Below are 16,358 nucleotides of genomic sequence, written 5' to 3'. Positions count from 1 at the left end.
ACAGAGCATATTGGCAAATGGTCATTACTGGTTTTTTTTACATCTATAGGCGGTAACTGGAAAACTTTAGATCTTTTTACAGGAATTATGGGCACTTCATCTTCACATGTCTCCCGTTCTCTTGAAGTAGACGCACTAGCTTGTCTCCCACTTGCAGGCTTACCACCTAGAGCTAGTGACTTTCCAACATACAGCTTAAATTACTGTAAATCCATTTCCTTTGATGATTATCGCTATCTTCACTGACGAAAAAATCGTTATCTGTCAAAATAGCCTCCAATGCACGTTCTATCAATATCCTTTTAATATCTGTAACTAAACTTAAAAAACGTGGGTATGGTAACATATTTTGCTAACTAAGTCCCAATGTCCAAAATGCTGGACAAAAAGTTTAGACGACCGCTAACGTGTCCAGCTGTAATTATTTTCAAATATATATTTACCACAAATACGTCAAATCATCAAGTAATATACATTAAAAACAATCAATACTTTAAAGTACAGAAAAACATTACAACTGACTGTATTGTTGTGGAGGCATCATCATAACTTAAAAAGTTTCACCACATGTAACAACAAACTACTGTACCCAAGTAGCAATTTGTCGACGCGACAACGTTGTCTACCGCGTGGCAACGTTTTGTTACAACGTTGTTATTGCCTAGAAGACGACCCAATTCTGCACTAATTTGGTGGACGATTTTTGAGTTGTCTTGACGTTGCCTAGGCAACCTTAAGCGTTGCATAAGACAACTGAAACGACCATAAAAAGTGCCTGCGTGCAATGGTTGCTCAAAGAGTCGGACTGGTTATGCTTTTTTACCTATATAAAAAGTAAACTATTTTGACATCATATCAGGTATTTAAATTTATATAAATACATAAATAAGGACTTAAACCAAATTACCTGATGTGAAATTTATAAACGCATCTCAGATGACCGTCAAATATGGATATTCCACCTTTAAAAAACACACGCGCTCATTTTTTATCACCTTTTTAACAAAAAATATGTAAATTTAAAAAATCTAATTTTAATATAAAAGCCAGAATTTATGTTAAAGATGTTTTGTATAAATTTAATGTATTGATGGTGCTTTTAAAGGTATTAGAAAATGCCTGCATTTTTTATATTTTGTGTTTTTATTTTCTTTACATCCCAAAAAAAACCAAAATGGTGCATTAAACAACATTACCAATATTACTTAAAATATACCTTATTACCAACCATAGACGGATGAGACAACCGAGAAGTCCAATCGCCGACCAAACACGGCCTGGACCGACTATCCCAACCACTTTAGAACGCACCCTCTTATTGGGTGACAGAGGTCATGTGACCAGTGCAATGAAGTGCATCGAGTGCATCATTCTCCTTAACAGCGTTGCCACATTTAGTAGATATCTACTGTTTTGGTATATTTTTGATATTATTTAAAAAATTCTAGTAGGCAATGTTTTTTATTAGATGTTTGGTATATTTCAATATTTTGTTATCACTAAAATAAAATTTGCTTTTTAATAGTATTCACCCTATTTCTAAATTAATTTTCAGACATTTTGTTACAATTTCCCAATGTCATTACCGAAAATAAGATTCAGGACGTAGATGATGATAATAGATAGGACAGAGAAATGAAACTGGTAAATACCAGATCTAAATAAGGAAATCTTGATATAATTGGTTTGGAGAATTTTCAAAATGATTGTAACGCTCGGTTTCATAATCAGTTTTTTAAATTTTAAGTTTAAGTAAGTTGGTACCTATTATCACAATTCATATATGGGTAAATGTCAACTTTACAGTGAAATGTTTACTTTAAGTTGATTATGAAACCGGGCGATTTTGACAGGTAACCGTTAACACAGATTTTACTGTATTTACAGGGCCTAAAAAGAATCTACTGATTTCTATTGATTTTTTGAAAGCAAAACTACTATCCACTGCAAGATAATTCGGATGGAATTCAGACAAAATATGTACAAAAAGTACATATTTTGTCGGAGTTTCAGCCAAATTATCTTGCAACGGATATAGTACTGAAAGAGTCAGAACTGGCCTGGCAACCCTGTCTAGCAAAGCTGATACAAAGATTTAAGCTTATCAAATCTACTGATAAAACAATGGACAATGGAGAAACCAGCTAATAACAAACAAATAAACAGGTTGTTAAATAAATCGAAAATTTCCAGCAAAATAAAATATAAAATAATAAGAAAAAAGTAAGGTTATAAAGTAAATTCTTTTTTGCTCCTGAAGTTGCCGTAAACGTGAAACACATCTATAGAACTATACGTAAAGGCCCTGGGGTCGTGAGAGACAACTACCTAGTCGGCCAGAAAACCCATGGGCGTAAATTAGTTTAGCATTATAACGTTTTTAAGTAGTTGCGATTGTTGAAAAAACTTAACTGTGATATGTAGTTGTCACAATAGTAATAACTTAGTTGCCCATATAACTAAAGATATTACTTAACGTTGTAACATCGTAATGTCAGTCGGGTTAGGGGTCGTTGGCCGAAACAACTGAAAGTCCACTGTGGCAACGTTATATACAGTGCATTTGTTTGTACTGACAACCAATGCGTCGAAAAATTGCTACTTGGGTAGTAGGCGCTGTTGTCAAATTTTTCAACCGAGTAAATTTTACTGATAAATAGGAAGTCCTAGGAACGATACAGCGATAATGACGAAAGTTGGTCACCTTTGAATTTTTGTGATATAGAAGAATCCCACTAATAGCATGGATTCAAACAATGTCAAACGTGAAAGAAAATAGAAAGATAGGAAATGAAGCGGAAATAATATTAACTATCAAAAGATGAAAACTTGAGCACTTAGGACATGTGATGAGTAGGCAAAAATACTCATTATTACAACTTATTTTATCTGATGAAAGCGAAATGTCGGAAGACGAAGAACGTCCTGGCTTAAGAACTTACGGGAATGGTTCGAATGCAGTAGTGCAGAGCTATTTAGAGCGGCAGTCAACAGGATCCGTATAGCCATGATGATTTCTAACCTTCAATAGAAGATGGACCTTAAAGAAGAAGAGAGTTTAACAAAGTTTCTTTTCTCCATGAATTATAGCAACTACAAAGTTGCTAGCTCTCAAATTTATCCAAAGTTGTCGTTATCTTTCCAATTGAGCTTCACTGAAAACACTCCTCCCTATGATCCAGCTTTTGAAAATTCAATATCGGTCTCATTTTCAGAAGTAACACCAACTAAGGAAAATAAAAAAACTAATAAATTAATATAAACTGTTAAGCATAACACAATAGAAGATAATATAATATAAATTTAATATAAGGCAACACACTTTATTGCAACTAACAAAATAATAATTGGAGATAAAAAATTCCAAGAAGTTACTATATGAACAGTGATAAGACAAAATTTGTTGACTGATAATGAACTTGAGACAAAACGCAATTAATTTTTTATATTAATTTAAATATTTATCACAGAAGGATTTGTTCCATTTGAATAGATACGATCAACAGATATCATCTTCAAAGGCATACCTAAATTGCACATTGCCTCTGCTTAATTATCGGATTTTGATATATATTTTATTTGCCATACCCATATTATTATTGATACCAATCACAGCCCAAAAGATATCTCATCGTATAGAACATAATTTTTCTTAGTTTGTTTGGTTTTCTTCAGTAATTTTTTCCATACAGTGTGCGGTTTTATTTTTCGTAAGTCTCTAGATAAATTTAAGGACTTTGTTTTAAAAGAAATGACAAGAATTAAAAAGTTATGTATAAGGAATATACTAATTGTGAAACATTACGTATATTTTGGAATTGTAAGTAAAAAAAATAGTTTATTTTTATGAAGTCCTGAAGCTTTAAATTATTTGGTTTATTATACCTTTTTAGTAATCATGTTATATCTTTTTAATTTAGTTGATTTTTTCTCATTTGTATCCATTTTTTCTATCTGGTTCAGAATATATTTCACTATCACTTTAATCAATATCGGTATTGGAGCTTTGTGCTTTGGCATAATCCTCGCCATATTCAAAATCGTCAACCAAGATATCTTGATCATCACGATCGTTTCATTCAGTAGCAAATAAATTTTAGACTTCCCTTTCCACTTCAGCTTGGCTCAATTGACAACGTTTTCCCAGTTTTCTTTACAGCTACATGAAGCCATTTCACTAAAAAATAATTAGAAAACTAAATGAATTATCACAAATGTCACACATGGGTGATACCCTATCGCGTACCTATGCAATAATTTTTCGTGATTGGATATATTACTCAAATGGGACAGTAACTACGAGTACACACTCGTCCTTGCCAGACTAATAGTCCAGGGCGCATCTGTTTTGAGATGGAAGTTGAGAGGTGACTCAAATTTTTTTGCAGAAATTGCTTGAAAATAACTTAAATAATAATAATTGAGTTATCCTCCCACTCAAAAAGGTCGGAACATTGTTTAAATAATGCAAATGTCAAAAAATGAAGGAAAAATTCTAATTTTTTCTTAGTTTTTTGATTATAACTTTAAAAGTATTCATTTCCGAGAAAAGTTGCACTGACATAAAAATTAAATTGTCACCCTTGTTGCCAAATAGCCATAATTGCAAAAAGAAAAACATCAGAAAACAAGTATTTGCATTTTACGTTTTTCAACCATTTATGCTATACTGAGGACCTTCATATTTTACACAGAAAAACTATATGATAAAATAAAACAATACTATAAAGTTCATTAAGACCGGTTCAACAGATTTGGCAAGATAAATTTTGCAATCCAGGTGTAGCTAAAAAAATTCATTTTTTCAAAATGTTGCAGAACTGAAAATAAAGCAAATAGCAAGTTGAATTTTTTTTGCATTTAGTGTATACCGTACCTTTCATTTGCAATTTTCGGAATTAAAATCGATTAACTACCACGGCGTCAGGATTTTTTTAAATAAACAATAATTTTTGGTGCTACGCGCAGGACAGCGGTGTTCGATTCACACAAGTTGATTTCCACCAAAATTTCTTCCAATCTTTATCTAATAATATATTATTTTCTTACTCTATATTTTGTTGTATTTTAATATTTTAATTCTACAAAAATCAAACTAATTTGATTATTGTTTGTGAAATATTGTTTAAACAATTGCATATGTTTAAAAATAATAAACTTTTATTCTCTAACTTAAAATATATGAACAAAGAAAAAAGCTAAACAATTCCTAAAAAAATTGTTATTTCAAAGGACAGTGTACGTGTTTTTATTTTACAATAAACAAATTTATTTATTTATATGGAAATGTACTAAAAATTAAAATGTATCAATCATTGTCAAAGGTCGTTGGAATGCCCAATCAGAGCAAACTATCCGCTGTCCTGCGCGTAGCACCAAACATTAATATTTATTTAAAAAATTCCTGACGCCGTGGTGGTTAACCGATTTTAATTTTAAAAATTTCCAATCAAAAGTACAGTATTGTTCTATACGTAAAAAAAGTTCAACTTGCTGACTGCTTTATTTTCAGTCCTGTAACATTTGGAAAAAATGAATTTTTTTGCGAAAGTTGGATTTTAAAATTTATTTTGCAAAATCTGTTGACCCGATCTTAATGGAATTCACAGTATTTTTTTATCATATCATAAAGTTTTCCTAGATTAAATATGAAGGTCCTAAGTGTATCATAAATGGTTGAAAAATGTAAAATGCGAATACTTGTTTTTTATGTTTTTTTCGAAATTATTTGTATTTTGCAACAAGAGTGACAATTATTTTTTAAAAATTTTAACCAATCCTATATTGCAGGAAATTTAATTGCACAACTTTTATGTCGGTAAAACTTTTCTCATAAATGAATACTTTTAAAGCTATAATCAAAAAACAAAGAAAAAAATCGAATTTTCCTTAATTTTTTGACATTTTGATTATTTAAATAATGTTCCGGGCCTTTTTGAGTGGGAGGATAACTCAAATAATATTATTTGAGTTATTTTCAAGAAATTTCTGCAAAAAAATTTAAGTCACCTCTTAACGTCCAAATGTACTAATATTTGTACATATGCGCCCTGGTCTATACCTACATTACCAGTGAACGGCAGTTCACTGGTAATTATTAATAATTCGTGTAATAGCTTCAGTTATCATACTTGACCTTAGATGCATAATATACTACTTGTCAATAAGTTTCATACTCATATTTAGTGAACAAAATCGGTTAAGCCGTTTAGAAGTTATTAAGCTACAAGGTATAATCTAATTAACGATTATTCCCTAAATGGTTTATGTAGTTGTAGTGGTTACGACGCTAATTTGATCTGGCAACGGGCAATCCGAGTTCATTTACCGGCCATTCCAATATTTTTTTCAATCTACATATTTCGAATAGAAAAAAAATCTAGTGTACATTCGATGGACACTAGATCATTTGGGAGATAATGCGACAAAGGCGACCATTTATAAAGCTTAACGTATAATTGAGAAACATTGCATTCAGCTTTATACATTTAATTTATAAATAACTTTGAAAAATTCCTGATATAAGTAAAAAACCGCTAAACGCCGTAAAAATGAGTGGCGCATACATTATTCCAGCTACAAAAGATCTGATATAAATATTACGTGGCGCGAAAATGTATTTATCTACTCTGTCATATTATGTATAAGTTTTTAGTTTGTGAAAACTGTCATTATAGATAGAAGTGCGTGAAGGATTTAAAGTGTGCGTGAAGTAACAATGTATTTTAAATGTTTGTAACTTTCGAGTTATCATGGTGACAATCCTTAAGTTTCGCGTTGTCATGGTGATGATAATATGAGCAATGAAGTACAACAAAAGTTTTGACAGTTTTGTGGTTTGAAAGTAGTTAGAATTTTTAAATGTCAAAGTTCTAAAAATTGTAGAATAGAAATGAATTCCAATGACGAAGAGTTACAGCTTTTTTTATTTGTTTATGGTAGATAAAATATTGTATGAAACTGTGCTTGAAGTACTTTTTGCGAACTTACGCGATTTATGTCGCATATAAAATCGCATGCGTTCGCAAAATGCATACTTCACGAACTTTTTCATAAATAACTATTTCATTTTGATGCAAAACAAAATTATAGTTTTATTTTAAAAGATTTTTTCATAATATTTGTTAAATTTGAAGTAAACGCGTTACAAAAGAGTTTCAAAATTCAAACTGTATCAAAGTTACTCTTTTGTGGCGCGTTTTACTTCAAATTGGGCAAATATGAAAAAATATTTTAAAATAAAACTAGAATTTTGTTTTGCATCAAAATGAAAATACATTTTCGCGCCAGGTAATATTCATATCAGATCTTTTGTAGCTGGAATATTGTATGCGCCACTCATTGTTACTAGTCTAGGCGCCAGAGGGGTCACCGTGTCATATTCAATTCTGATGGACAAACTCAACAATTTCTTATGGATTTTTGACTGCTGATTACGAATTTCGAGGGAGAATTTCGATCCGAGTGGTCAAAAAATTGTTATAAACAATTTAATTGTTTATAAATTGTTTATAAGGCTCTGACTCATAAACTAAAATAGATAAAGAAAAATGTTTCAAATAAAATTTGTTCCTTAATAAAAAACGAAGAAAAAACCGTTTACTAAACTTAAATCTAACAGTTAAAACTCAAGATATTGTAAAATTAGTGCACAATGCAAATTGAAAATTGCAAAATAAATATTTTTTGAAGCTTTATCGATCTTAACTCGGCTTCTACGCATGCAAATGAGTTTTAGAAGGTGAAGTTATAAAGCTTAATTGACAGGCTTCCAAACAAAGTTTGTTATATTACTTGATTTTCATTTGTTTTAAAGTTATACCCGTTTGAAGTTACAATTTTCTTAAAAATGTTGTACATTCATATTTATTTATAAGGGTTTCAAGCAAATTTGAGCTATAAACATTTACACTCTAATGAACAATAATGATAGAAAAACTCAAAAGGAACAATTTGAGTTAACGAAAATGTTCATAAGTTTATTTTTGGCCAAGATGTCGATATTTTAATGGTGCGCGCTATGAGGTGCAAGATTGGCTCACCGCGTAAAGGTTCACGCGCTAACTTCTAGATGCAAATTATAATTTCTATGTATACATACGTTATCTTTATTTTTCATTTTTGAAGATCCTAATCAAATTTTATCATATAATTCTTATAATTAAATCATCATACTGTACCTCGTATCACCTTTCATTCTATTTACTTTGTCTTCTATTTTTTGCACTAAATGAGAAAAAAACATTAAGAACTAATATTTAAGAAGTATTAGTAAAAGTAAGTTAATATTATTTATTAATACTATTTTTACAAACATTTTTTTTTCATGCATCTGCAAATCTGCATAGAGATAAACAGGGAATATCAGCTTTTTTACATCTGCATAAGTTCTTAGCGAAATTTTAAGAGTTACATGGTGGTACAAGTCTGTTCTTGTAGGCAGTAAAACTAAAACTTTTTGAGGCTTCAGAGTCTAATTATCTATATGATATCCATATAAAGTGGATCTAGTTCTTTTGCAGCATCATCAAGGCCCGTCAGTTGTGTGTATGCCGCCACATCATAAATGCTCGTTTTATATGCAATGATGATGCTGCAAAAGAATTCGATCCATTTTTATATGGATATCACATATTGGCTCATTAGCATGCGTAGAAGCCGAGTTACGATCGATAAAGCGTCGAAGAATACATACTTACTTGACTGTGAGCCAATCTTGCGCCTCATAGCGCGCCATTAAAATATCGACATCTTAGCCAAAAATAAACTTACAAACATTTTCGTAAACTCAAATTGTTCCTTTTGAGTTGTTTTATCATTATTGTTAATTAAAGTATAAATATTTATAGCTCAAGTTTGCTTGAAACCTTTTAAACAAATTAATGTACAATTTTTTTAAGAAAATTATAACTTCAAACGTGTATAACTTTAAAGCAAATGAAGATCAAATAATTTAACAAACTTTGTTTGGACGCCTCTTAATTAAGCTTTAAAACAGGGGTGGGCAAAAGCCGGCCCGCGGGCAGGATCCGGCCCTTTTGCTTACTTTATCCGGCCCGTTGAGAAACCGGAAGCAATTTTTTTTAGAGCATAGGCGCAGTGCTTTTTAAATGCATTGATTTTTTTCGAATCCTGTGAAAACTAATAAGTATTTTTGGAAAAATTTATAAGCTGAATGAAATATTAAATTATTGCCGAGGGCCGAAAGTCCCTGAAAACTTCTATGTTTATTTTAATAAGTCACAGGGGTGAAAAAAAGAGAAAATTTAATGTAGTTTTTCATTTCAAATATCTTATTCAAAAGAAACTGTGTGTTTATTCTAAGGGATTTTCGGCCCTCGGTAATAATGTAACCTTTTATCCTGCGTTTAAATTTTTCAAAAATATTTTTTAGTTTTCTCAGGATTCGAAAAAAAGGAATGCATTTAAAAATTATTGGTCCGAAATTTTGCGCCTACGCTCTTCATCACTTTTATGCGATTTTGTTTTATTCAACAGTATTAGTGTTCGTAGTGTTCAATGAAATGAATCTCTATCTTCTGCTTTTCTTAAAAGTATCTATGTTTAACCCGCTCCAGGCGGGAATATTTTTCGGCCAGGGTATTTGTCGTCTACTAGGACCCTTTTCTTTCGATTTTACCTTTCATAATCAGCGGCTGTAACAACTTACAACAACGTACTTATCATTTCTAAGTATGTGCCCCTTCTCCTTGCTGCCTTTCTCCTTTTAATGATTTCTCATCATTTCGTTCGTAATATTATCGGCCCATGGTATTTTCAAAATTCTCCTAAAAAGCCACATCTCAAAAGCTTCCAGGTTTCTCATTAAGTCAGCATTAACAATCCAATAAACGAGAATAGATTGGACACACCATTTTAATTATTATCCCGGTTTTTTATAGGGTTCTCTGCCTTCCGGTTTCCAGTTTCCAGCTTCGTTCGTCCGTCGTTGCGTTCGCCAGGGTGAAGGTTCCTTTTGGACATTACCTTCTGAATGCCACAGAGCTAGGATTGTTTCGGCCCTCCTCTCTTCTTTCCCTTCAATTTGTCAATTTGTCAATTTGTTTTGGCAGCCTGTCGTCGTCCATTCTTTCTACATGACCATACCAGATCAGTTGTCTCCTTTGAATTTCATCGATGATGGTTGACTTGACATAACGTTTTACAATTCGATATCAGATTTGCAGATTGAATCTTTGGTTACTTAGAAATTTCCTTATCTTCATAAAGGTTGCTCTTGAATTTCTAAATTTTAATTTTTATATGGATCCTTGTTATGGCTTAATATAATGGACCACATTAAAAACTTCGTAATTTTACTGGGAACAAATGGTTCGCATGTACACCCACACCCAACTAAGACAATTTATTATTAGTATTATCTATTATTAACAGTCAAATGTCTTTGTCCAAATTCTTTAAAATCATACTTATAGTATTGTTGTCAAAAAATTTCTTGGACAGGAAAAATATCCACCAAAAACATTAGCGTGTGCGCAGCGTACATACTGGGTATGGTATAGGTCTCCGGCCCGAGAGACATTTTGAAAATTTCATTTTGGCCCGCGCTTAGAAGTATTTGCCCACCCCTGCTTTAAAAGGACACCTTACAAGGCTCATTTGCATGCGTAGAAGCCGAGTTACGATCGATAAAGCTTCGAAAAATACTTATTTTGCAATTTGCAATTAGCATTGTGCACTAATTTTACAATATCTTGAGTTGTAATTATCGGATTTAAGTTTAGTAAACGGTTATTTCTTCGTTTTTTATTAAGAAACAAATTTTATTTAAAACAATTTTTTTATCTCTTTTAGTTTATGAGCCAGAGCCTTATAAACAATTTATGAACAATTAAATTGTTTATAACAATTTTTTGACCACTCGGATCGAAATCCCCCCTCAAAATTCCTAATCAGCAGCCAAAAATCCATAAGAAACCGTTGAGTTTGTCCATCAGAATTGAAAATGACACGGTGACCTCTATTTGCCGCCTAGACTATACGGCGTTTAGCGGTTTTTTATTCTTTACTAAATTTACATGAAGCGGTAGACCAGGGCATTCAGCACTAAAAGCATCGGAATAAATCGATTTTTAAATACAGCACCTGGAGACTTGCATTATTTTGTATAATGTTCAGGATGAGTTCCGAAAAAAGTCTTTTATAGGAAAATTGGTGGAAATGCATAATTGCATTTTAAGGTGCATAAAATGCATCCCAAAGTGCATATAAACATGTCAAAATAAGCATATCAAGGGCCAGATTTTGTTAATTGTGGGTTTTTCGGATCGTTGAACACGACTACGCCATCAGAACCGACCCCTCGGAGCATCTAGTGCCCATGATCACTGCAAGGCACGTCATCTGGAGGTTCGAGGGTTATCGGAACTTAATTGATACAAACAGATTAACTGGAAAATTTTGAAGCACGAGTACGCCATCAGAACCGACCCCTGAAGCAACTGGTGCCCAGTATCACTACTACGACATGTGATCTTCTAGGGTTTCGGAGCGTTCTTGGAATTAAATTGATTCAAACAGATTTTTTGAGAGCTCTTGAGGTGATTTAAAACGAATATACCATAATGTTGTTCTGAAGCTATTTTCTTGTGGCATTTTTATAATGAAGTATTTTCTATGGGAAATAAGCCACAATTTTACTAAAAAATGAATTTATTAACGTTTCGAAGCCCAAATCGGGTTTCGTTGTCAAAAAAAAAATATATCCCAGTGTTTACCAAATCATGAAAAAGAACAATAGAGGGTACTATGTAAACTTGAATTGGAAAAATCTAATAAAATTGAACAGAACATCAGCAAAGAGGAAATGAAAGCTTTAAAAACTTTAAAAAATGATGACTCCATAACAATCCTACCAGCAGATAAAGGAAATGCAACTGTAATAATGGATAAAATACAATATGAGAACAAAATTACAGATCTAATTACAAATGGACCTTATACCAAATTAACCAAGGATCCAACGAAGACACTGGAAAACAAAATCTATAGAACTTTATTCAAATTTAAAAATGATCTAACGTACTATCAAAGAAAATTAATGACACCTCATTACAGTAAGACACCACATTTTTATGGAGTACCGGAAATTCATAAAGCGAATATTCCACTTAGACCCATTTGTAGTACCATCAATTCTCCTTGTAGTGAGCTATCAACATTTTTATTAAATATTATAAAACCATTTGCAAATAATAATGACACATTTATAAAAAATACACAACATTTTTTAAACAAATTAACAAATATTGAATTTAATCCAAATAATATTTTAGTAAGTTTTGACATAAACAGTTTATTTACAAATGTGCCATTAGATAAAACTTTAAACATAATTAAAACGAAGTTAAAAAATGATAATACATTGACAACTAGGACAAAACTAAATGTATCAGCTATAATGGAGTTATTGACATTATGTTCTAATAATACCTATTTTCAACTAAATAATGAATTCTATAAACAAAATTTTGGTCTAGCAATGGGCTCTCCTTTATCTCCATTATTGGCTAATATATTTATGGAGGATTTCGAAACTAATATCATTTCTAAACAAAATTTAAAACCCACGGTATGGTGGAGATATGTAGATGATGTGTTTTCAATATGGCCTCATAGATCACAATTGTGGGATACATTCCTGAATATTATAAACGATCAAGAAGAGACAATAAAATTTACAATGGAAAAGGAATACAATAACACTTTACCTTTCCTCGATGTTTTAGTCTCAAAGAAGGATACTGGATATGAGACTCAAGTGTATAGAAAACCAACACACACCAACAGATATCTCAATTACAAATCAAATCACAACATCAACGTTAAAAAGGGAATCATTAAATCCTTATATGATAGAGCCAAAATTACTTGTTCTAACGAAAATTCATTTTTAGAAGAAAAACAAAAGTTAACATCTGTTTTATTAAAAAATGATTATCCTTTATCGTTTATAAATAAGGAATTGACAATATTGGATCGAATGGAACAGAACAACTTAGAACGGGATCCTACGACATTCACAAGAAATAATACGAGGAAAATAAGAATACCATATATAAAAGGACTATCCGAGAAACTTAAAACAATAGGAAATAAATTCAACATTTCAACAACATTCAAAACAACAAGCACATTGAGATCTATTTTATCTAAAACTAAACCTAACAATGAACAAGAAAGAAGAAAGAATTGCATTTATAAAATGCATTTACCCTGTGAATGTGAACAATTTTATTTAGGTGAAACATCAAGACCATTAAACGTTAGAATAAGTGAACATCAGTCTTATATTAAAAATAGAGAATTTGATAGATCTCAAATATGTCAACACGCATGGGATAATGAACATAGAGTTCAGTGGAGAGATTCAAGTATAGTCCTGAAAGAAACAGATAGTAAAAAGAGAAAAATCAAAGAAGCGGCTCTAATTATGCTAAATGAAACCAATTGTGTCGCAAATTCCTCGGTAGAATGCAGTAGGATGTGGTTACCCATACTGAAAGAGGAAGTCAATAGAAAGAAAATACCACGATTAGTAAGTCAATAACATATCGAGTTAGTACAAATTTTATATTTTAGTATTACTTATTGTATATCTATGTATTATTAATATTATTTATATTTCATAAATATTGGCGATATCATTTTAAAATCTTCTACTTTAAAATGTATAATATACGTCTGAATTGCCAATATAAATGAGTCAGATTAAATAAATTATTAGAAGAATTTTTTTACTTAGCAACAACATTTTTGTTTATTTTAATAGTATTTTGTATTTTGACAACGAAACCCGATTTGGGCTTCGAAACGTTAATAAATTCATTTTTTAGTAAAATTGTGGCTTATTTCCCATAGAAAATACTTAATTATGAATATACCATAAGACCTGCTCCCGGAACACCTAGTGTATAGCGTCACGTCATCTTCTGGAATTTCGAGTGATTTCGGCACTAAATTGATGCAGACAGATTACACAGGTAGTTCTTGGGGTTGCTGAACACGAATTTGTCATCAAAACTGACTTCCGGAGCACCTGGTGCCCACGGTCACTGCTAAGGAACATCATCTTCTGGAGCTTCGAAGGTTTTTGGCACTGAATGCATGCAAATAGATTACTAGGTGGTTTTTGGAATTGCTGAATACGAATACGCCATCAGAACTCACCCTTGGAATACCTGCTGTCCAAGGTCACTGCTATAGTTTGTTACCTTTTGTAGTTTGGAGGGTTTTTTAGAACGAGGTGCACCGGCGGTCGGTTCTGATGGTGTATTCTTGCTCAGCAAACCCCAAAACTCCCCGAGTAATCTGTTTGCATCAAATTAGTGCGGAAAGCTCTCGAAACTCGAGAGTACGCGCCTTAGCATTGAATCTGAGAATCAAGTGGTCCGGTGGTCGGTTCTGATAGCGTATTCGTTTTCAGCAACCCCAAAATCTCCCAAGTAACAAAAATCTGGTCCTTAATACACTTATTTTGACATCTTTATGTACTTTTGGATGCATTTTATGCATTTTTAATTTAACTGTGCATTTCCACCCATTTTTCTATAGTGAAATTTTTTCTTGATATTATCCTGACCAAAATGCATAAAGTTGCCAGTTTCTAGGTGCTGTATTTAAAAATTTATTTATTTTGTGGTACATGCCCTGGTATTCCGTATTAACATTGAAGTGCGCTGCTGTGCATGTTATTTGCTGTGCAAGTTAAAAAATGAGGAGCTGAGTATCAAAGACGAACGACTACTACTATATTTTGTACTTTTTTCAGGAAAGCTGAAAAACTACAACTCGTTATATTCTCCACATCCAATTGTGATTTTTTTTATGAATATACTTCTAGCGTCTCTTAATACTCTTAAATAACGAAAATGTAAATATACTACTGCTTTATTCCCTAAAATCAATAAAGAAAATGGAGTTGTCCGATATTGCAACCAAGCTCTGGAGCTGTCCGTTTTTGAACCCAAGGTCGACCATTTTTGTCGATTAATCTCTTCCTGGCCTCATTTTTAGTTGCTTCAACTATGTTCACCTTTCGATTGGCTGTAGTGTAGTAGTCCGATTCTGCTGCAAAATCTATTCGGAGCTGTTCGTTTCTGAAACTAACGCTCGTTTTAAAATGCAATTTATTGAATGTTCTAGCCGCTTTTGAAACTAAAGCAATTCAGATTTGAGTTCATTGTGAAAAATTATATAAGACTCTACCATTAACTCAATTTAAAAAAAAAATGGAGTTGTCCGTCTTTGATAGCAAGCTCCTCAAATATCTGGATGGGTATCTCACATACTGGGATCAGTTTACAGGGTTAAATATCAAAAATAACGTCAAAGTAATGACTTGATTGGTGCATCCATTGAAAAGTGTATTAAATTAAATTTAAGTTATAACGCTTTTAATAAATATATAAGTGATAAGCAAATTTTTGTTTGGATTGTGTGATCCCTGTATCTGTTTCTGTTCTGTTTTTGGAGTTTATCTGAGGACTTCCATCAAAGTCTATCTTATTTCTTTTGCTAGTACAAGGTTGAAAACTCTGACATAAATTATGCCATATGAAGTGCTTCATGGAAATTATCAGGAAAATTAGTATATTGTACAACAAGTGAGAAAAAATACATATTTCTCACGAGCGCAGAGATTTGTTCGAAGCACGAGGCGAGTGCCGCAAATTAAGCGAGGGAGAAATATCTCATTTTCTCACGTATTGTACACTGTACTTTTTCTATGGATGCGTTTTTGTTTTGAACCCTTGCCCTTGTTTGAATTGCGGCACTCGCCTCGTGTTTTGCGCTCGTGAGAAATATGTCTTTTTTCTCACTTGTTGTACAACATACTATTGTATTGTGCATATTACCATGGAAACGGCGATCATGTATATGGAAAACCGACAATGGCCGACTTTTCTCACTGCGTGATAAATGTTTCGTTTTGAATGTTTGTAAGTGGTGAGAGAAGTGGCATATTGTATAGCATCCATAGAAAATTAGTATATTGTACAACAAGTGAGAACAAAAACATATTTCTCACGAGCTCAGGAGTTTGTTACAAATCAAGCAAGGGAGAAATATGACATTTTCTCATGTGTTGTACACTTGAGATGCGCTTTGCTCAAGAGTTCAAAATTCAAACTTAAATAATTTGGGTGTTTTTAGATATATTATAGGCATAAATTAAAATGAAATACATACACATGTAGATATTTAATAATCTTAAAATTTATATATTTTATTTATTTAAAATTATAATTAACATTTATATTTGCTATAATTAATAGCCTTTTTTGGCCCTTGGCCCATTTATTTGAACAGTTTTGAAAGGTAAATCCTGGTAAGTT

General features: G+C 32.0%; 1 protein-coding gene across 2 annotated transcripts in view; it reads left to right on the top strand.

Annotated features, from left to right (window-relative positions):
- The first annotated feature begins 3,621 nt into the window (after positions 1 to 3,621).
- The window catches only part of LOC114335389 (sulfate transporter), a 128,837-nt gene continuing 116,100 nt past the window's right edge, over positions 3,622 to 16,358 (top strand). The window contains exon 1 of one of the 2 annotated variants that reach the window (XM_050644352.1): positions 3,622 to 3,820. The gene's annotated coding sequence lies outside the window, so the exon portion shown is untranslated. The remainder of the gene's footprint in view (positions 3,821 to 16,358) is intronic. The other variant, XM_050644353.1, reaches the window with a different exon arrangement.

The sequence above is a fragment of the Diabrotica virgifera genome, chromosome 2, assembly GCF_917563875.1.
Source record: "Diabrotica virgifera virgifera chromosome 2, PGI_DIABVI_V3a".
Classification (NCBI taxonomy): Eukaryota; Metazoa; Arthropoda; class Insecta; order Coleoptera; family Chrysomelidae; genus Diabrotica; species Diabrotica virgifera.
This window is presented reverse-complemented; position numbering and strand designations above follow the sequence as displayed.